The sequence below is a fragment of the Protopterus annectens genome, chromosome 2.part0 (genome assembly GCF_019279795.1).
Source record: "Protopterus annectens isolate FY-2018-M chromosome 2.part0, PAN1.0, whole genome shotgun sequence".
Lineage (NCBI taxonomy): Eukaryota > Metazoa > Chordata > Ceratodontiformes > Protopteridae > Protopterus > Protopterus annectens.
Window position 1 is genome coordinate 1,965,112,430 of NC_056728.1, and position 24,008 is coordinate 1,965,136,437.

At 41.2% G+C, this 24,008-nt stretch overlaps 1 protein-coding gene across 1 annotated transcript in view; it reads left to right on the forward strand.

The window, feature by feature from the left end:
* Positions 1-3,220: 3,220 nt before the first annotated feature.
* FYN (FYN proto-oncogene, Src family tyrosine kinase) overlaps positions 3,221-24,008 on the forward strand; it is a 1,397,726-nt gene continuing 1,376,938 nt past the window's right edge. The window contains exon 1 of the mRNA XM_044060462.1: positions 3,221-3,287. The gene's annotated coding sequence lies outside the window, so the exon portion shown is untranslated. The remainder of the gene's footprint in view (positions 3,288-24,008) is intronic.

Sequence of the window (24,008 nt, forward strand, 5' to 3'; positions counted from 1 at the left end):
TATGATTACACATTGCCTATGATTTCTTGTATGAGATTGCAGTACAATAGGAACTTGGAACTTGGCCCCACCATCATCTTACTCGTGTGCTAACCATAGCCCTACCCCTGCCCCAGCACAAACCCCATACATGCTGTTACTGAAACCACTTTCCCCTAACAGTACTGCTATACAAATCAAAAGGTCACAGAGCACATACAACACAAGACATTCATAGCACTGAGTCTCCCTTTATCCAACCTTTTACTGTAGCCCTCACCCACAAATACCTGCATATTCTCAACACCTACTGTAACACACTTTTGCATATCTTCATAACCACAACTGCTTCATTTAAACCTTAATTTTCCTGCACATTCCTTGCGTACCTGCAAAATATAAAACTAGACTAGATGAAGTTCAGTTGCCGATGATCAGAATTCACAAACTGTAGGCCCCCCAAAATGTCAGGAAAAAACACTTTTTAAGTGTTTTTTTTTTTTGCAGGGGAGCAAGCCCACCACCCCAAACCTAAATATATCAATATCACTGTTGCACCAAGTTGAAGAAGGGGAAATTACCCTGAAAAGGCCATCACTGCTGGCACAACTCACAGATAGTGATTTCCTGTGGAGGAGCTCTGATCCTAGACAAACTGAATTTCGGGTAAATGATGATTGAGAATTCAGTCGTCTTCTTCTCGTAGGTTACCTTACCTGTGATGACATCATTTTATTAGTGTGATCATAAGGAAAACTGAGTTGACTTTGAAACTGTAACATCAAAAAACGTCATAATCTCTGTTTTGTTTTCAAACCAGTTGCAACTTTAACATCGGGAGTATGCCCAGACATGAAATTAATTGTAAAATACAGATATATAGGAAGTGTAACAATGCACTTTAAGTATACATTCATATGCCTTGATGAATGTTCTTGCTCCTGTGTATGTTAATTTCTTCTATATGGCTGTTACAAGTGTAACAGGGGCTTGCTTTGCAGAGTTCTTAGCATCCTCTGGTATAGGGGTTTCTGGGGTGAAATCTCCTTACTGCCAATTTTTCATGTTTGTTGGAGACAGAAATGACGCTCCCTGAGCTGAGATAGTGTAGTTTATTTTCAGACAGATTCCCTACATGTGTTATATAATCCATTGTGATCACTGCTGTCACCTGGATAACAGATTGAAGTAAAATAACTCCTCACCTGTGTATCACATCAGTAGCATGTGTATGTATGTGTGTATATGTATGTATGTATGTATGTATGTGTGTGTGTGTGTGTGTGTGTGTGTGTGTTCGTATATATATATATATATATATATATATATATATATATATATATATATATATATACACACACACACACGTATGTATGTATGTGTATATGTGTGTGTGTGTATATATATATATATATATATATATATATATATATATATGTGTGTGTATAGGTATTTTAGTAGTTGTTCTTGGTGAATTTACTGTTTGTTTACAGTTTTAAAGTCTGTAAAAGTAAACTGTGTGGCAGTACTGAGGAGTTTCCATCCCAAGTGTGCCTCATTTTCAGCAGTGTCTGATAGGGGGAGTCCTGAGGCTGCACTTAAGTACTCGCTGGTTGAGCTGTACAGAGGATATTCCCTTATTCAGTAAATATTTGTAGACAGTAAAAATGATCTTATGTGTTCTTAATAAAGTTAAACGGTTGTATTAAATGAAAGAATGGCCTTTGCCAAGTTTTATCTCCTCCATTTTTTTATGTTCGTGAATGTGTCAAAGTGTTACTGAGTCTGGAATTATTATATCAGCAAATAAAAAAATATGTATTGCCAATTTAGTCACTCCAGTGAATTTTATATCCCATATTTGACCTAAGAGCATCCTGAAATGGTGTAAGCATCCCCCGTCTAATTTGTTGTTTGAATTTTTCATAAATTTGCTGCACCCCTTTGTTAACCAAGTGCTGTAGGTGTAAAAGAAATACTTCACTATTAAGGATGATTTCTTTTCTTGAGGGGTTATTTTATAGAGTTGACAGGTTTTGATCCATTTTATTTTCCTTGCTTATATTTATGAAAGCCATGAAGGGGTGGATTTTCAGGTCTGGAAAGACCTCCCTTTCTTGTGTATCCAGTGATGTAACAGCCTTCCTCATTTTTGGAGGTTGACCTTCCCATAAGAAATTCATAATGAGTCTTTTGACATTTTTACATGCAGGTGGAAAGGTACTATTGATATACATGTTGGGTATATGAATAATGACTGTTGGGTCTGTCAGTGGACGTGCCATTTTGCCCACAGTTGTATTGAAGCTCAAGTGATGGATGTTGATAATTGGCAATAGTAGGTGCATTTGATAAAGGGCGGCCACGGTGGTGCAGTGGTTAGCATTGCCGCCTCACAGCAAGAGGTTCTCCGGTTCGATCCCCGGCTGGGGTGCCTTCTGTGCGGAGTCTGCATATCCTCCCTGTGGTCGCGTGGGTTTCCTCCGGGTGCTCCGGTTTCCTCCCACATCCCAAAGACATGTTGCAGGTGGATTGGACACTCTAAATTGGCCCTAGGTGTGCGTGTGAGTGTGCCTTCTGTGGAAGGTTGGGCGCCGGGCTGGCAACTCGACACCGTAAAACTCCACTGCCATTCAATGTGCGGACAAGGTGATCCGCTGTGGCGACCCCTGACTGGGAAAAGCCGAAAGAAGAAGAAGAAGGTGCATTTGATAAAAATAAACTTTTTTAAATGAGTTTAGTCCATTGTTTCATAGGCTTTCATGCCGTAGGTATTCTTCTGCTTTGAAAGGATTCTATGAAGATGTTTGGCCAATGTACTGTCCGTGCAGTTTTTTGGAATGTAGTTTGTTACACACATATAGTATGTGGCTGGTTTCTCACATACGGTACAACAATGGGATTTCTTTTATACTACTGTTGGTGTGGCAGTGAGAATGTCTGTATGTTTTTGTTTATTTATTGTCCCTGCGGAAAAAAGAAGAAGAAGATATGATAAATGCAGGATGTGGTTACTCAGATGTTCGAAGGTGGAGGTACTTCAAGACTATTTTGATAGTTCTTTAGCACCGGATGCCAGGCTGTTTAATAACAACAGGCTTGGTTTTTTTCTTGTTCCTTTTAGTAGTGCTAATTGTAGTTTACCATTACTAAGAAGACTCCATTTAGCTAATCATATAGCTCATACTGAGAGCGGTTTGTTTTTTTTCCAGAAGGCAAAAATGCAACATCTTCTGAGGCTCTACATGCATCTCTGTGTTGTTCTTGGTGATTCCGCCTTGTGAATTACTAGCTAATGTAATTACCAGGTACTCTGTATTCTTACTCATTGTCATGTCTGATTTTTTTTGTAAAGTAACATATTAAATAATTTGCCTAATTTAATAAATTCCTGACTGAAACATTTGGTTTGGGAAACAGTGTTGCAGGTAAATATTAGGTGTGTTGATGAGCAAAACACAGCCCTTTTCTTGAGGTACTAACTGTTCAGCAGCTCTTCATGCTGCTTCAAGACTTTTGGCATGCCACAAGCAAAAGAAGAGATTATGCTTATTTAAAACAAAAGGAAATCTATTTTACCACAAAACCCATTTCTAATGTATTAGCATGCATGGAAATCTTCATCTTTTAACAGCATGCCCTTGGTGCATTAGTTTTATTTAAGTAAAGGAGGGCATTATTTCAGCTACATTACCCAAGTACCCAAAGAAATAAAAATGCGTACTGGAAAAACATCTGGAAAGGAGTTAAGCATACTGGGTCTACATGTAGTATAGATGCCTGGCATCGAATAGCACTTATTTGTGAAGACAGGTGAATCACATAAAGACTGACATTTAAAGAAATTGCCAAGGTATGAGAAGTAAATCAAGTTTCTTTCTCATACATATCAGCAGTTGTTCTCGTACAATTTATTGCAGGGTGTGTTTCCACCACTTTTGTTTCTTGATACTCCAACGTTCATTAAGGTCCATTCTGTTCATACCAACAGGAGACTGAAATGGGGTTGATCTTACGATGGAAATTAACATGAAATGCACAGGTATTCTTTAATATTCATGAAACAATGAGCCACTTCAAGTGGTGACTCTCTCTTTAACAGATCATTTAGTTCTTTTATGCATTTACATATGGTTCTTTTGAATTCCTGCTGAATTAATGTAGCTTGCTTGAGCTTGCATTCAAGGCAATACAAAATAAAAATTGTGTTTTGGGTATACTTTATCGCTGTACGGACCCAGTTATTCCCCCCAGTGGTGAGAGTCCTATGGCACATTTGTTTCCCCTGGGGATGGGTTTCAAGCTTACTTCACTATCAAAAAGTTATCAAGCTTTGCTATCATAGTCAAAGGGAATTGGGTTTTTGCTTTGTGCCCTGCTGTTTCCCTGTGCAGGTTCAGTATTACATATGGTGTTGACAGTGAGGTGGGTTTTGTGCTAGGTAGTATCTTTCTTGAGTGAGGTAAATCTGCAGACACTCCTCCTTAAGTGAACAACCTCTATTGCCACTCTGGTCTCCACTGAGGAGTTCAAAAGAGCATGCATTCCCAGACATGTTCCCCTCCCCTTCCACTTTAAGAGAAGTGAGTGGGCTGGATCCTTTCATTCTTCATCCGCCCTCGGATATCTGCTCTAACAACGGGACTACTGATTGATTGTTGGTTGTCTGATGTGTCTTTCAGACCAAGTACTGTTTGGATTACTCTGTTTCATATTCCATAGTCAACAAACTGTTTAAAACTAATTTCTGTCTAATCTAATTCCAGGTACCCCACACAGTGCCACATATCAGCTGCTCTCCGTATACCAACATAGTCTTCCTCTCTTTCCAGACCCGCAAATCCCCTTTTTTCCCAGGATGCCCATATTTTTGTATCTAATAGTCAAAAGCATGTTAGTCCATAATTTAATTTCCTTGTCACCTAGTACATAGCACATACACAGCTGTCTCAGAGTTCCATGTTGCTCCCCTGTAAACCAGTCCGATATTTCCGTTTAGCTTTGTAATGTTTTATCAGTAATGTATATAACATTTTAATTTGACAACTCTGTCATGGTATAGGTCTGGATCTTGTTCTCCCATTTTACCCATTTCTTTTCCAACCACCAGCTAATCCCAGTAACTCTAGGCTTCCCACCACCTAAATTAAAATCTATCAACATACTTTGACTTTAAGAAATGGCCTGGACTCTTCACTGGGTGGGACTGGAACTTATAAAGTAACAAAGGAAACAAAAAAAAAAAATATTTTTTTCGTACCCCCTTGTCTAACACAAGTCTTATTTTTATTATTTAAAAGTCAAATTTCAGACTGTTCATTAACTCCTCATAAGTCTTAATCACCGAGTCCTATTTTGACTTTCCCAGATAAATTCCCATTTATTTGATATGAAACTTCCCAATGGAACCAAAGTACACCTGTCAGCCTTTTTGTTGGTATTTAATTTATTGCCACTGCTCTGCATTTCTTAATCTTTTAGCCAGAAAATGTAGCAAATTTCTTCAGACTTGTCAAGTATAACATTTTCTGTGAATGGGGGTATATGTTTATCTTTTCACCCTTGTCTTCCATTCCTTTGTAATGTATTCCCATGACATCATAGCCAATGGCTCTAGGTATAATTTATTTTATTTATTTATTTTATTTAACATTTTGTTGACTGGGAAAGTCCGACTAGGTTCCACAGATCCTGTTTTCAGCGGAGGCCTGGGGAGAAATGCTCCAGAAGCATGTCTTTAGAATGTGGGAGGAAACCGGCGTACCCGGAGGAAACCCACGCGAACGCAGGGAGAACATTCAACCTCCACACAGAAGGCACCCCAGCCGAGAATCGAACCAGAGAACCTCTTGCTGTGAGGCGACAGCATTAACCGCTGCACCACTGCGCCGCCATAATGCGAGTAATGGTCCTTTCTGATAGTCTCATGGGTCCATGTATGTCTTTGCATGAGCTGTTGAAATATATAGCCACTGTCAAGTCTATAAATTCTTTCAGAATTCTAAAGGCCTGCAGAGTTTTGGTCAGTTAGTGCCATTGTACTTCAGTACATGCCTTTTCTGTATCCTGTCTTACTATGGATCCTGTCTACTGTTACTAGCTTGTCAGTATTCCCCTCTACAGCCTTCTTAAGTAGCCCTGTCTTTAGAATATTTATGAATGTCTGCCTCCTCCTCATAAACCCATATTAATGACTTTCATTTAGCTCCAGCATAGCTGCTAATTTATCTGGGATATTAAGCATAAATGGCTGATAATCATGATTAAGTAATGATATTGGTCTGTAAGAGGACAGCAGGTATGGATCTCTATCCCCCTTCAGCAAAACTACTAGTATAGCTTGAAATGCATTGTATACTCCAGACATATAGATGACCACTATATAGATGACCACTGAGTTGTGTACTCCAAGCATATAGGTGACCACTGTGTCTTTAGTTTGCCTCCTGTTTCTGTCTGTAAAACATCACTTCCTGGAATTTTACTTTGTATGTGACCTTTCATTATTTTTTCAAATTTTCTCAACATTCATGGGGCCATGAACTCGTTTGCTTGCTGTGCCATTAACTTGGCCACACCAGTATCTCATAGATAATCCTGTATTTCTTTCTCGCATTCCTCTTATTTAGTCTTTGTAGAGGCATTCAGAACATTTTCTGAAAGCCCCTGTGGCCACAACTGGATCTTTTGCTGAAAAGGTTCCACTCATGATACATATACTCTCATCGATTCTTTGTGTCTACTTCTGTTGCTGTCCTACCAAAAGTACTTTTAGGAGAGCCAGAGAATTATGGTAAAACATATCCTTCAGACACTCTTAAAATCATTCTTTTTTCTAATATGTCATCATTTTTCAACTAATCCCTTCCTTTTCACTTTGAACTGATAAATCATTTGACCTTCAAACACTCCAGGCTTTCCCTTTTAACCTTTAATGCCTCTTTGTTTTTCCCCCAAAGGTTAGCAGTATACATTTTACTTCCTTTGCCACTTCCATCTTTTATCTTTTCCTGTCCATCGAGCACTGTTTTATGACCATCTTTACTGTATTTTTAATGTACTCCTTAGCAGTGTCTGTCGCCAGTCTGAAAAGTTCATAATTTGTATATAATAAGCAGGAAACATTGAGTAGTACTTTGACTAAGGGGACATAATTAGCTTGTAATTGACATTCCAGGGGAGGATGAATGAAAAGATTCTTACTATCGAAGTAAGTGGGATCTGTCAAAATGTAAGTTTTATCAGTCGTAGAACTTGACCTATATTTCTTTGAATAAGTGGGGCGAGGAGGCTCCATGCACTATTAAAAAAATAATCCCTGAGAGCCATGATTCCTGTATAAATCCTCTCTTTTCTCACTATTATGGGAATTGTTATAGTTATTTGGACGCCTGTCTTACCCTTAATAGTTGTCCCTGTGTTCCAGTCTATATATATATATATATATATATATATATACCCCCTTCCTAAAAGACCATTATTAATTGTCTGATTAATGTCTATCTCTGTTACATTAATGGGAGAAAATTTACAGTGAAAATAGTAAAGCTCATCCCTTCCCAAAAGCTCTTGATCTCTGCATAACAACTTCTTTCATCAAGGTTTCTTTTATTTTAAGGGGTCATGTTCTTAAGAGAAGGAGACCTACCCCCCCTGTACAAGGCACTCTGATGATATTGCCATCCTGTTCCAGTTAACCTTAATTGGTGTTTATGCTCAGTTTCATCAGAATGTGACTCTTGTAATGCCACAATCTAGGGATGTGACTAATTCGTATATGTAATTACTTGTTTTCGATCAGAACATTCCACATAAACAGTTTCATGCAATACACAAGGCAATAGTTTCCACTCCCTGTATTCCTATTATAAGTACTCTGACTTTTGGCATGGATTCAAACCTCTACGCCATTTCTGAATGCCACGGTCCATATTTCCATGTATACCCTTTGATATAAACTGGACATAGGAACAGAGCAGTGCATTTTTTTTTTTTTTTTGCTTAGAAATGGCATACCACAAAAGTATGCACAAGTCAAAACCTAGCAACTTGCACACAACACTGTCATATTTTATACCATTCCTTCAAACACATGACTAATACCTCACAGCAGGCTTAATCCCCTGTACTCGTCACACAGACAACAACTCTGCCTGTAATGTTATCTTCTGATAACAAGTTGCTAGATCCTTGTCGTCTTCCCCCCAGGGTCACTCCCTTCCCATAATTTTGACATTGAAGTACAGGCTTTAATAATGACAAGTAAACTCTTCATTTCCAGCTCTAACCATTTGTCAACAACCTATACTGTTTTTCTGAGTCTGACAGAGTGCACTAGCTGTTCAGATAGATGCAAAAATTCTACTCAAGACACATGCGTACAATGACATATGCATTTACAAGTTTAAGACCACTGGATATTTTCTGAGTTGAGAACATACTTTATTTGACATTTGTTGACCGGGATAGTCTGACTGGGTCAAAGCCCTTTTTCAGCAGAGACCCGGGGAGAAAAGCTCCAAAGTACAGATAATAACAAAATCAGAATTACAGTGTATGTGCAATACAATGAGAAATACAAGGCTCAAAAGCAAAAACTATAACAGATCAAGCATACAATAAGTGTGTAATACAATGAGATTGTAAGCAGAAGCATTTACAATAGTGAAGACGAGAGTTTTAATCACAGTTAGTGTTTGAAGCAGACAGTAAGGTAAGTGACGTATACTAGAAGGATAGTAGGTAGTATGAGAGTAACAAGCTTGAGGGATAGTGTACAGTGTGCTGATCAGCCAGAAAAAAAGGTGGTGAACAGGAGAAGGCGTAGTTTGCCACCCTATTGCCCAATACAATGATGTAATACTTCCAAATTACACTATATGAGTAAATAGAACAGAATAAATATTACTTAAGGAACAGATTATTACCACTCTGTTGGCCAACACAGAAAAGATGAGCTCTAGAAAACAGTTTATTTTCTACAACTCCTTCTTCTAAGTACTTGATGTTATGTTGTCCTATCTCGCCTTCATTCTTACAATGATGGGTTTGGAGCCGATCCTCGGCTCCGATTCGGCCAAATACTTAGCTGAAAGTCTCAAACCTGACTTGTGGGAAGAAGGTATCCCACAATACAGTGGTGTAATTCCCCAGATCTCGTTTGCTGCTTTATGAGGTTGGATGCGCTCATCTTGGCCGTGACTAAGTTGTGATATATTTTTTCTATTACCTTTGTCAAAAACGTGCTATTTTTGCATATATCTTGCTTTAGTCATATTAGGTTTAATTTGTTATCTCTTTGCTGCACTTTGTTAAATAGTGATAGTTTTTTTCCCCCTTCAGCATGACTTTTGCCATCGCTTTCTAGGCCCCTTTGGTATCCCATGTAGTGGTTTTTCTTCATTTATAACTGTCTTTATAGCTTGTTTAAGTTAGAGAGCTATATGCTCGTTTAAGTTAGAGGGCTTGTACTGTTTTATTTGGAAAATTGAACCGTTTTAGTTAGAGGTACTATTTTTCTTCCCCTGGTTGTCGCTCCTTGTGTTGTCCTATAGTAACCTTTGGTTTAGCTTCAGCATATTAGTCTTGGCTAATAAAACTTTGTTGTTTCTGTTTTGCTATTGCCTTTAGGGTCTTTTTGAAAATGTCTAAAGACCAAAAAGAAAGAACATAAGTCTTTGGGCTTTAAGAAATGTCAAAAGTACTCGCTAAAAATGTCCATCACAGATGGACATGTTGTTTATGTTTATTGCCTTGGTGCCATTCATCTCCAAGAAGACTGCACCTTCTGTCATTGATTCTAAAAGGGCTCTTAAAGCCTTCTTTTGTGGAAGTCATTCATAGCTCTTCCTCCTCTTCTTAATCTCATTCCTCTAAAAAGGATAAGTCTCGTAAAAGACAATCAAACACTACATTGGCTCAGTCGGAGCCGCCAGTCAAACTTCCAAATTTCAGAGGCCACTACTTCCTCGGCTCCACAGTCTTCGGAGCCATCGGAAGTCCTTTTGGTTGATAGGCCTGGTACTTCGGCTCCAAAGCCTTCGGAGCTGTAGGATACCTCCACTCGGAGCCGGTCCATTGAGATTTTGCCAGTTTCTCCGACTTTGAGATTGCCAATCCTCCATAGGTCTCGATTTCCTTCCCCTATCTTCCAGGTCTACAAGGAGCTTATCAGATGATGACGTGGAACGGGTGGTGTGTAGACTCCTCAAGTCGCCGGTGCTGACTAAATTATTCTTGACTCCTAACCATTTGGTCTCGGAGCCTACTGTGCCCACTGTTGTTCCTCCTCTGAGCCCAGCTGGTCCTTCGGAGCCAGAGTGCTTGGTACCACTTACTGTGGACCTGTCAGTTCTGGGACCCCCTTCGGCGTTCACGGAGCCGACATCTTCTTCGACTCTATCGGTGCCGTCTGGTGAGTCTGGGAGCCGAGGTTTCCTGGTCGGCCCTGGGGGGTGTACTCTGCCCCTATCGTCTTCTACCCTTGGGAGTGTCAGCTCGGGTTAGCTCTGCTCCCCCATCGGCTTCAGATCTGATCTCTTTGGATGTTATGTGATCCTTTCTCGCCTACATTCTGAATGATGGGTTCACTATCCCAGGATGCACCACCAACAGTCCCCTTCTGATATAGGTGCTCCAAAGACTTTTCCAGTCCCCAGTCTTCCAAAAAAAATTTAGGCTCCGACCCAGTTGGCTTCGGAGCCGGTATGTGACCATCCATTGCTATTCCTCCTCCGACTGGGGGACAGACACAGAGACAGGGTGCCGGAGGATAGCGGAGGAGTTACATCACCCCATTCAAATACTCCCCCCTCCGTCCAAAGAATCGGACCCACCACCCAGTCAAGGGAAATAGCAGCTTCTTTTGCAAAAAGAAGGGAGAGGACCTAGACCAATATTGGGATCAGCAGCAACCTACCTATAGGTGACGAATCCAAATTCGAAAATGCGTTTGCAATCCATTTCTCCCGTGTTGGGAAGGATGTTTTGGATGTGCTCCATAGACCTCAAGGGCGCCTACACAGGGCCAGCCCCCCAGCCAGGATGGTCCCTCAAGGTTCTGGCTCAATATGTGCCCGGTACTTTTAGTTCCTTCTAGTTAGGTACATGAGTTCTTCAGAGTGGCTCTTATTCTTCTCCTGGACCTTCATCAATTCAACCTCATCATCTCATCATCTGATCATGATAAATATGCAAAGGGACCTGCGCTGGTGCTGGTTGCTTCAGACATCCAACCCAGATCAGGGCAAACTTTTTTCTCCCCCTCAGCCCCTCCCCTGGGACAGATGCCCTCCAGAGATAGGGTGGGGGGGGTGGGGGGGCAGGGTGCTGGCAGGGCAGGGCTGGCTTCCGAGAGCTCTTTCTCCACATCAGCGATGGTGTTGGAGATGAGGCTGTGCTTGATCCCTACTTACACAAGTTCCTTCCTCAGAGGGTATCCCATATAGCTCATCCACCACAACAACATGGCCGGTGGTTTGGTATCTGAACAAACAAGGAGGGACCAGATCGTATCCCCTTTTTGTAGAGGCCATGAGAGGTGGGGAATGGGCTGTAGCTACCAACGGACAAATTAAGCAGGATCTCTCTCCTCAAATGGTCTTCTAAACGCACAGTAGTAGCCCAGGTTTTTTTCAAGAGATGGGGACGCCGTGCGATCTATTTAGCACTCCACAAAAACACCAAGTGCCAAAGATTCTCTCCTTGATTCCACATCAGGAAGTACCGCCATGGATGTTCTTAGCTCTCCCCTGGCCCAACAGGGCTGCTTATGCTTTTCCTCCAATCACTCCTTCCAAAGTCAGTCAAAAAAAGCTTCCCAGCTAAGGTCTTTCATGATCTTGATTGCCCCATACTGGCCTCGCAGATATGTTTTCTTACCTGAAAAAAGCATGCCCATAAACCACCACTAACAGATTTGTATCTGGTAAGCTCAACTCAAGAGGGGGATCTATCATCTCAAGGGCCTGTCCCCCCTATTTGCTCCTGTTTCCCAATTTTATGAAATCAACATCATTCTGTCTCAACTATTCAAGTTCAACTAGCACTATTTTCTAAATTCCATGTCTCTCTCCTCCATGAATTTTCTTGAGCCTCCATTGGGAATTTGCAGGCTAAGGTCTGCACATTGTTAAGACCGCAAGTTTCATCCTGCCACTCCCATCCTGATCTTGAATTAAATCTTCTTAACATCTCCCCTAAGGAACCCGGCCCCCTCATGCGAATCATTAACATAAATGTGCAGGATCGTCATGGAAAACGCATTGCTAGTGGCTATTACTTCAGACAGAAGCATATCAAGCCTTAGGCCCTAACCATTAATATTATTTGATTTGATTTTCCAGAAAGATAGAGTATAGGCCCTAATCCTCCCTTTGTCTTTCCCAAAGGCTCTAGTCTCTGTCTTGCTTCAACAATCCCTACTACCAGTTTCTTTCCTTTCTTCAATAATGAGGCAGAATACATGTACCTCCATAAATTGGATGTTCTATTCCTTATCACGACATTAATTAGGCCAGACCATCACTCGTGCTACAAGACCAGCGTTGTCCAGTGATAATATAAAATTGGGCCAAAAACCATCTAATCAAAGCAACTACATCATGGATCAGTTGCATAACTCAGAGCCTATTCTTCTTCAAATAAGCTTATTTCGCATCATCATCTCGCAAAGCTTCTACCATAGAGCTATGGCTACTTCTATAGTTTCATTCCATTCCGTTGCCTTCCTCTGTCTCCTCGGAGCTGAGGGCGTATTCGGAGCCGGTGGGATCTGCCTTTGAGCTGATGAGGAGTGTGTTGTCTACCCATTCAGCACCACAGAAGGATACCAGTACTCGTCCCCCCAAGGCACCGGCTAGTGTCCGAACACCACTCATTCCTCAAGACAGCAGAGACCCAGAGCCTTAGGATCTCCCATTGGGTGAACCCCTGTTATCCGAGGCCTCCCTAGAATACCCTTCTGAGGAGCCACCTCAGAAGAGAACCTGCAAGAGGAAGGATGTTGACTCTCCAGATGAGTCCATCACTTCAGACACTGACCTCGAGTCGGAAGGGTTCCCACGGTCATCCTCTGACGATATCTCATTTGCAGATATTCTAGAGATCCTCAAGCAAAGAGGCAGCTGGCAGACCACCACCCCTTCTGATGAGAAGTCAGTGTACCTGAAGGCTTTTGGGTCTCAACCTTCAGCCTCCTGGGTGTCTCTGCCTTTCGATGAACTAATGGACCTGGTTAGTCGAAAGGCATGGGAGTTCCCCGACACTACGGAACCAGTCCCTCGGAGGCCAAACAAATTTTTGTCAGCTCCTTCGGGCAAGGAATTTCTAACTAAGGGGGAGTACCTGTAGATGCTATGGTGATGGCAGCAGCCACCAAGAAGGAACTTGCAGAGTCTTCCTCATCTGTTCATCCTCTGAATAAAGACTCTCGAATGATGGACAGATATGGGATGCATATCTTTTCTTCAGCGACTTTCTCACTGCGATTACTGAACTACTTATCCCATTTCATGAGGCTACAAAGAGATCTCCTGAAAGAGCTAGGAGATACTCTACAAGGAAGGTTCATTAGCTGCAGGGGTGAATGAGAAGGTCTCCTCCCAGCTGTCCACCTTAAATTCCATTGTCAACTCCTTTATGAGACTCGTATCATACCCAGCAGATGGAGGGAGCAGGGCAGTGGGTTCTGCAGTTGCCCTTAGGAGATACTCCTGGATGCACTTGTGCAATTTTGCAGAGCCCTTTAAGTCTACCTTTACTGATGCCCCTTTTGATGGTTCCTCACTCTTTGGACCCGAAGTAAAATACACTCTAACCCGGTGCGAACAGGAAGGGAAAACTCTCTCTGCCATTGGAGTATGTTTTTCTGTACCTTCAAGACCTTATCCTAAAGCTAAGAGCTGAAAGATGTGGTTCAAAAGATCCCAGAGATTTTTCCAAGATGCATGGGGTGATACCTTCCCAGGGGCAGAGGGGGAGGTAATAACGGAAGACACTGCCTCAGAGGCAGAGGGGGCCCACAAAACCAGGGTGACCATGATTCCTTTTGTGGACACCCTTATCAGCGCTCCTGAAAGGAGGCCCAACTGCTCTACTCTGGAAGCAGTCTGTGGACATTTAACAATGTACCCAGAAGCCTGGTGAAATATCACAAATGACAAATGGATGCTAAATATAATATCCAGAGGATACTCCATCCCTTTTTCCAAACCTGTTCCACAGACCAAAACAATGCCAGATGTTCCACCCAATCTAAGAGAACAAGCAACTATAGAGATTCGAAAGTTGCACCACAAAAGAGTTATCCAAGAAGTCCCCACAGACCAAGTAGGATTTGGAACTTACTCAAGATTCGTTTTGGTGGCAAAAAGAACAGGGGACTGGCGGCCTGTATTAGACCTAAGCAAGTTAAACGAATCAAGAAGTCAAAGTTTCGTATGGTGACACTGCAGTCTATACTTCCCTTTTTAGGGAAAGACAATTGGATGTGCTCGATAGACCTTCAAGATGCTTACTACCACATAAAAATGGACAGGACATCAAGAAGGTACTTGCGCTTCCAGCTGGGAGCCAGCCGTTACCAGTTCAGAACTCTGCCCTTTGGTCTCACTACAGCCCCCAGAGTGTTCACCAAATGTATTGCAGTAGTCACAGCTTACTTGAGATGTCTAGGATTCTGTGTGTTTCCCTATCTAGACGACTTGCTCCTATCTACCACCACCAAGCATCTACTTCTACAAGCCAGGGACCTAACTTTGGACATATGCAGTCAGCTGGGCATTACAGTAAATTTTTGAAAATCTGCCTTAACATATTACATTCATAGTCGCAGATCAAGACACTTCATCTATGGTAGCATGTCTTCCAACAGAAAGAGTTATAGCACTCAGACAACAGATACTTCACCTCCTTCCCAAGAACAAAGTGAAAGCGAAGATAATCCTATGGTTATTAGGAACAATGGCCTCCACGATTACACTGGTTCCTCTTGCCAGAATGCACATGAGGATTCTTCAATGGCTATTATTCTCCCAATGGTCACTTCAAGAGCTTCCAATGTCTCATCTGATCAGAATAACAGAATCTTGCAAGAACGACTTAAGATAGTGGATACACTCCACTCATGTGACAATGGGCAGACCCTTTGTTCCACTTCAGCCAATAGCTGCAGTGACCACAAACGCTTCCCAGATTGGGGGGGGGGGGCATTATCTGGGAAGAACAGTCCAAGGTACATGGCAAGAACACGAAGCTCACTTGCATATCAATGTTCTAGAGATGAGAGCAGTGCTTCTTACATTGCAAGCACTTCAAGACTCTCTCCCTCAAGGGACTATTGCTATTCAGTCAGATATGTCTGTGGTTTGGTACATAAGCTGGGGGGGGGGGGCAGATCTTACCCCCTTTGTCGAGAAGCCCTAAGAGTATGGCAATGGGCAGTTTCTTCCCAGTGCTTTCTAATCGCAACACACATTCTGGGGAAGGCCAGTGTGATAGCGGACAAGCTGAGCAGAGCAATCCTAATGCCTCACAAGTGGTCTCTCAATCACAATGTAGTGGAAATTATTTCCCAAACATGGGGACAGCTTTGCTGTGATCTCTTTGCCACTCCCATGAATGCCAAGTGCAGCAACTACTTTACCCTCATCCACCCTCCGGGGGAGACACCAAGAGACGCTAATGCTCACAATTGGCCCTCGGGACTTCTGTATGCCTTTCCACCATTTCCTCTCATACCCAGAGTAATTCAGAAAGCATCATCTTCAGGAGAAGCCTTGGATTCTGGACCCAGTGCCAGATCTGCTGACTCTTATGTCGGGGAAGCTTCATCCTTCTCTCCACACCCTAAAACTGACAACTTGGCTGCTCCACTTCCCAGTTTAGTCAGGCTTAACAACTTCACTCTTACATTTAGACATATCTTAATGTCCTCGCACAAAGCTTACACTAAAAACTGTATTCTAGTAAATGGAAGAGGTTTTCCCTTGGGGCTCAAGATAGGAACATTGATCCTTTCTCTGCACCTATTCATTCTGTTTTGGAATTTTTGGCGCAACTTTTTCAACAAGGCTCAGCTGTAACAACCATCAGGGGTTCAACTTGCTGCAATTTCAAATTTTCATATTGGTGATTCTACTTCCAACTTAATGTCACATAGGTTGTGTAGAGCCTTCTTAAAAGGTGCTTCCTTATTAAGACCTCCCTTTAAGGAACCCCTTTCTCCTTCGGATCTAAATTTTATTTTGTCTCATCTCACGTTACCTCCCTTTGAGCACTCTTCTTCTTCAGACCTCATGTTCCTTTCCTGGAAGACCTTGTTTCTAGTGGCTATAACATCTGCTAGAATGGTGTCAGAATTGCAAGCTCTTTCTATTAAACTACCATATTTGATTTTTCATAAGGATAGAGCATCTTTATGTACAAACCCATCCTTTCTACCGAAAGACTCTTCTCCAAACAACATAACCAATCCATAGAACTTCCAGTGTTCTTTTCTAATCATAGCAACAAGGCAGAGTACAAATTACATCAACTGGATATGCATAGACAACTTGGATTCTATTTGCATAGGACCAAAGACTTCAGAAAATCTGACCAGTTATTTGTATTCTTCTCTGATGCAAATAGAAGGATCCTCAGTCTCAAAAACTACTCTTTCCATTTGGCTTTCAAATTGTATTCCATTCATCTATAACTCAAATCGCAAAGATTTACCTTTCAAAGTGAAGGCTCAGTCCACTAGAGCAATGGCTCAGTCATCTGCTTTTCAAGCCAGAATTCCCATGGATAATATTTGTGAAGCAGCTATGGTCTACTCCACATACTTTTATCACTCATTACAAAGTGGATTTGGCCTCCAGGGACAGGGCATCCTTTGGTTCCACGGTGCTTGAAGGTGTACTCCCATGAGCCAACCAGGGAAAAGGTGCTAGGGACCCTGTCCCATCATTGTAAAATGAAGGTGAGCTAGGACCACATAAAATAAAGAAGTTATGTAGTCACCATAATGTTCCATGTTTATTGTCCGTCTCACCGTTCATTCTTATGAACCCTCCCTCCTTCCCTCTGCCAAGACTCCTTGTGGACCTGGTAGATTTTTTTACTACTTTCAGGAGTTCTTTGTCTCAGTTTTTTTCTACTTCCAGTACATATAGTATGAACTTGGATATATGTTTATATGTATATATTTGTAGATATGTATATAGTGTACATATTGTTCAGTATTAGCAGCAAACGAGATCTGGGGAATTACACCACTGCATTGTGGGATACCTTCCTGCCACGAGCCAGGTTTGAGACTTTCAGTTAAGTATTCGGCCGAGTCGGAGCCGAGTATCGGCTCCGAACCCGTCATTGTAAGAATGAACGGCGAGTTGGACAACAAACATGGACCATTATGGTGAGTACATAACTTCTTTTTTTTTTGCTACACTGATCATGTGCAGGGCAATGCCTAACAAAAACATGATCGATCTCAAAAAGCATACATCAGTGAGATTATGAATTTGGGTGAATCTTCAGCAATCCACTCGTTAATGCATTGTGAAATGTAACCTGTTCTGGTCTTTTACATGCAGCAGTCTACATATGCAGAAACCATGCATTATCTCAAAATATATAAGTTTCAAGTTATTATTTTTCTAATTAGTTTTTCCTTTCTTTTGTAGGAAAACCTATTTTAATCTGCAGTTGTGATTACATTGTAGTTATTCACTTGCTTTCATATGAACATTGATAGAGTTTCTACGTAAGTCTGAGATTACAATCAGAATTTGAAAAGGTTGAGAAAGAATTGATAATAGATCTAAACATACACCTTCAGTGCCACAGCTGTGTTACCATTAGCTGTTGGGAGTGTTGTATGTACAGCCATGATCATCTCTGGGTCACAGCTGCCAGCTCCTATTTGTTGATCAGGATGCAACTCTGGCATTTGGCTTTTACCTGCAGGCCTTTATTTTACTCAGCAACCTATAATAAAATAATAAAATTGTATACTATGTAGCAAATTGAGTTTCCCTTATACTCTTTTCAAAAAAGGTGTTATGTTAACTTAAAAACATTGCAGGGATTTCCTCAGCAAATGGCTAATGCAAGAGTAACATTTACCGTTTTGATACAGGTTGTTGTATAAAATGATTACCCAAAAGATAAGGTATAGACTCTGGAAACTACAGAACTATAAGACTCACTAGTCTCATATGCAAAGCCATGGAAAGGCTTATCCTGGACATTATCAGTAATGAGATAGGAAATCTCCAGACACTGGACCCAACCCAATTTGGTTTCAAGGGGATGGTCATGCCTACTCAGACTGGTGGACTTCTTTGAGAAGGTCACCAGAGCAATGGATGAGGACAGAATGGTTCACACTACCTACCTTGACCAGGCAAAGGCATTTGATGCACTCCCCCACTTGGGCATTGTTGACAAACTCGCGCGGTTAGGTACAAATCCTTAAGTCACCTGGTTGATAGCCAGCTGGCTCACAGGCAGGACCCAGGAAGATATAACTGGGGAGTCCACCTCTACAAGGACACCAGTCACAAATGGAATCCCTCAGGGATTGGTCGTGGGACTGCCCCTTTTTGGCATTTACTTCTCTGAAGTCAAGGCCAACGTCAGTGGCCTCTGGCTGACTAAATTTGCAGATGATTGCAAATTCTGTCATTGAATTGCACTGACACAAATATTCTCCAGGAAGGGCTGATGCAGATAAACAACTGGTGCCAGAGTGAGGACTAAAACTAAATGCCAAGAAATACATAATGCTATCCTACAGAAAGTCATCCACCTGTGGAAACTATCCTACTGACAACACACCCCTAAGAGTTGACCCAATAGTCAGATAATTAGGGCCACACACACAATTAATCTAGCCTTAGACCATCATGTATCTACAGTAGTGAGGAAATCATTCTATGTTGTGCAACTTATAAACAAAGGTATGGTATCTAGGTCCAAAGAAGTCATTATTCCACTGTATTCAGCATTCATCAGACCTGTCATTGAGTACAATGCCTTATTTGGTATGTACCTAACCAGGCATATCCAAAAACTGGAATGTCCACAGAGGTTCCTTAGTAAAAAGAATGCAGGGTCTAAGTAACATATCCTTTGCAGACTGCCTCAAAGCCCTATCCATGTGTTCTGTGTCCTACAGACTGTTGAGGGGATATCTATGCCTGGCATACAAGGCATTGTCAGACCCCACTTTGATGAACCTCCTGCATATTCACAAAACAAACAGCACCAACATTACCCATTCTAAAATCTTACATATTTCTTGTGATTTAAAAGGGACCTGCTAGAGAGATAGGTGTGTATCTCAGAAACTACCCCTTCCCTGGAACAGGCTCCCCATCCATGTGATGCAGAGTTCCTCCCTAACCCAATTCAGGTGTAACTTGGAGAACTGGGTTGGGAACAGGAAATTCATCCCTGTTTTGGCACCTCTGTTTCTAATGGACACTGGGTAACCTGTAAATGGTTTATCTCCCAAGCCCCTGCTTATGCATATCAAGGGCACCAGCACTTGTCAGAGATTTGGGTTGCATGGCTAGGCTTAAAGACCCTTGTGGTCTTTAGCCTAGCAAACACCTGTGAACATATTTTGAGCAATATGTCAAGCAACATCTTGTTCTTGGAACAGGAAAATAGTGTTGAAGGGACAATTTGCAACTTCAGAAGTGAAGTTAGACATGATGGACAATAAGCAAACTGATCAAGAAGACATGGTTTAGAGAGAGAATATCCATGTGAATGGATACCACAGAAATAGGAAGGGAATGCACTGTTCGGAATTTAAGAAAGAAGGATAATTAGGCAGTAAGGACTACAACACAGGAAGATCAGATTAACTTTAAGGGACCATACAGGGAATTTTGGCAAAGTAGAGTTGTAGCACCCAGTAAACCTTGACACAGGCACGGTGTGACTACAGACCTCTTCCTTAAAATACCAGACGCTTACCTTTGTATAGAAATGTGGCAAATGTTGCTTATTTCCTCTAGGTTCACTGGCTTCCCATTGAATAAAGGAAGTCTGTGGTAATGCCATTGTGCATATGGTGTCAAAGTGTTGGCATATCTCAGCTTTGCTTCTCACTATCTATCCTACAAAGTGAAGAGATGGTTCACTGCATGTAAGGACGGACCATTTAGGAGAATGCCAACAGTGTCTTCAGTATTTTATATATTATGTTGTTTACATGATCCAAAAAGTGACTGTATCTGCCCTGTAAAAAGCAGTATTATACCATGATCCCCCCAAAACGTGCACGCTGATTGGCCAGCGTGCCCGTTGTAAATCGAGTTATACTAATGGAAAAAGGTCCGTCGCCGGACTTTTCCATTAGTATAAGTCTTTTTTTAAAACACTGTCTCGCTATGTTAAATGGGTTTAACATAGCAAAACAACTTTAAAATAAGCAACGGAGATCTCCGTTGCTTATTTTAAACTGTCTCGCATATGTTAAACCCATTTAACATAGCGAGGCAGTGTTTAAAAGCAACGGAGAAAGCAAGATCTCCGTTGCTTTTTAGTGTTCGCTATGTTAAATGAGTTTAACATGGCGAGACAGTTTTAAAATAAGCAACGGAGATGTCCGTTGCTTATTTTAAAACTGTCTCGCTATGTTAAACTCATTTAACATAGCGAACTAAAAAGCAACGGAGATCTTGCTTTCTCCGTTTTGCTCAACTCTGATGTACTGCGCAGGCGCGCAGTACATCAGAACTGCCGCGGATGCCAGACATCTGCGGAAGGGCAGTAAACAGGCATTATACTATGCCATAATTTAAGAAAAGTAATAGTTTCTTTTCTTAAATAATGTCATGGTATAATAGCAATAACCCACTTCTGGGTGTGGGTAATGCTAAATTTACCCACGGTTGGCTTTGTTTGGTCCTCGGGCTCCCGGGACCAAACCATGCCAACCGTGGGTAATTACATTACCACCAGCGTGGTTATTGCTATAAAATACTAGTAGGGAGGTGAAATTATATTTCAGTAATAATGTTAGCTGGGAGATCTGTCAGGCTCTTTGGATGTTACCAGGGCAGGGAAGCAGAGTAAAGATTTAGACATACAAGGCTAAAAGACAGTGTGGAGTGAGAAGTTAACATTTCTCTCAATTTTACATGTTATATTGTGAAAGAAACCCTAACTGATGAACTAATGCATTTCAGGAAATACATAAATGCATATAAACAATAAATAGTATGTGGATGTGAGGGTAGTGGTTGTGATAACATAACTGTGATGTTATGGTTACACTGAAGAATCATGGTGTGGAACATTCCTGTAGCAGTGATTGTTCCATGTCCAAATAAACTGTTTGTCCTCATATGGTATTCTGAGGTTTAGCCACAGTGTTAAAAAGGTTAGAAATATTGATGCATCCCTTCCTGAAATTCAAGTCTTTTTCTTTTATGTGCCGAAAGATGCATTTATTGCAGTCATCCATCGCATTCAGTATTTTTCCTGTTCTTAGCAGCACATCATTTTTTTCTTTGTTGCTAATTCTTATCCCTGGGATATGTGTTGCTGTGCTGTAGTTATGCACTAATTAATGCAGCCAGCTTTGTATTAGCAGTTGCTTTAAATATTTATTGTATTCCTGTTGAAATGATTTATAGTAATATAACTTGACTTATTTAGAGCAAATTATATTTAGCACAGTGGATCACGTCCTTAAAAAAAGCTTTCATTACCATATATTGTCTCCTGAAATAAAAAGAAAGCATGTAAAAAGGCACTAAATCTTCTGTGTAGATATTATAATGATTAAATACATAATTAAAATGCATTAGTGAAGTCAGATTTAGCTAGCATTTACAGTATTTGAATACTTAAGATGCCTAATTTCAAGGACACGTCTACTGAAAATTCATAAATGTACATTCTTTTCCACTGGAAATGGGTGACTGCTTGTCTGCCCTCAGTAATAGACATGCAATTTTATATGGCATTGTTTTTATCACATCACCGCTTTGGCCAACTAAACACATGCATATGACAGTAGTCAGACATTTCTCATGTACACTGTATTTATGTAGTTATTTTGCATGTATTGTATGTCTGTGCTTGTATATACATGTGTGGATGCACACAAATACCTGTATGCAATATAGACACACGTGAGCTGGGGCATGTGCACACATACACACTCGTACACATGCATATGCAGACAGATGTGTGTATACACACACACACACACACACACACATGTATATATGTCTGTGTGTGTCTACTGTGCGTGTGTGTGTGTGTGTGTGTGTGTGTGTGTGTGTGTGTGTGTGTGTATATGCAAACAGGAAAACTGTACTTAGTTGAACGTTACGAATTTCGAACATTTTTATGCAAGCATAAGAAATTGAATAGTCAGCTGATTGCAGTGTGTTGGTATTAGTTTGTGCATTTTTTGTTGGTGTGTGTGTATATATATATATATATATATATATATATATATATATATATATATATATATATATATATATATAATCATATATAATGTATATATGTGTGCGTGTGTTATTTTTATTTATTTATTTTTTTTTTGATATTTTGAGCTTTGGTCTTTTCAAATCATTATTTTTGCTTTAGAAATTGTGAGTGTTTGATTATCTGTATGACGGTTATACATGCATATACACACATCTATGTTAATGAAAGTGGCAAGCACTTACATTTATGTCTTGATGGCAATGATACCTTTTGAAATGCAGCCACTGGCCTTTTTCTTTGAGTTTTTTTTTTTTGTGATATACTCATATGTAGAAGCTGTATGTGTTTAGCATTTTATATTCTTTTCAGCTTATAGCTGTTGTGTAATGTAGCAGTAACCGATTACGTGGGTGTGGTATATAGGTTCATAGGTGTGTACTAGGCTAATGGCCCTGGAGCCTTTACAAGTCTAGCCCATAGGATTACCCTGGCATCATGCCACCCGACCTTAGTTCCCAGTGCCTCTGTTGAGTAAAGCCACTGGAGTGATCCCTGGGATGAATTTTCTATTTCCCATCCACTCATCAAGATTTCTCTTAAAAGAGGATCAGTGAGGTGCTCTGCTTGACATGTATTGGAAGTCTGTTCCATAGCATGGGCACTCTCTGGGTTATGAACCTGTCTCTCCAGCATGTTTTGTTGATTGTGATAATGAGGTTGAGGTCTCAGGAGCGTGTGGTGCGGAGGGATTGGGATTTCTTTAGATGTAGCAATTCTAACAGAGCTGGGTCAGAAATGGCTTTGTAAGTCAAGCAGAGATCGCCTCTAAGAAGGCGATATGAGACAGAGAATAGTTGGAGTTTTTTTACGTCTGTCCATATAGGACAAATGTTTAAGGCCTAGGATCCTCTTTGTGAGATACTTTTGCAGCCTCTCCAATTGTTGCAGGTGTTTAGTGAGGTACATGCCAAATGGGGCATTGTACTCCATGATTGGCCTAACGAGGGAAGAGTAGAGGGAGACAGCCTCTTTCTTCCTAGATGCAAAACGCTTAGTAAATGAGTTGTGCCACACAGAAGGACTTTCTGACCACAGTGGCAATGTGGTGGTCAAAAGGGAGGTTGCTGTCAGCCTGTGTTCCCAGATCTCTTATAACGCCTTCTGTGCTCGGCGGACTACCATTGATGTGGTAATTCATGGGAACTGAGTTTTTCCCAAAGGGGATGACACATTTTTTGGCATTGAACTTAAGGACATGGTTTTGACACCAGTCGTTGGTCTCAGTAAGGCCTTTCTGTAGGATGTCAGCATCACTTGGGGAGTTGATAATTGCTCCCAACTTGCAATCGTCTGCAAACTTTTGTCAGCCAGAGTCCCTTTGAGTTGGCCTGGACTTCAGAGAAGTAAATACCAGACGGGAGAGGACCAAGGACCGAACCCTGTGGGACTCCACTCGTGACTGGTCGGCAGTCTGACTTGGAGTCAGCTACTGTTAAACTGTGGGCTCTGTTGAAGGTTTACCCATGGGTGGTGTGGTTTAATCATTGGGGTGTGTCTTTGTATAATGGTGCCATGGGTTC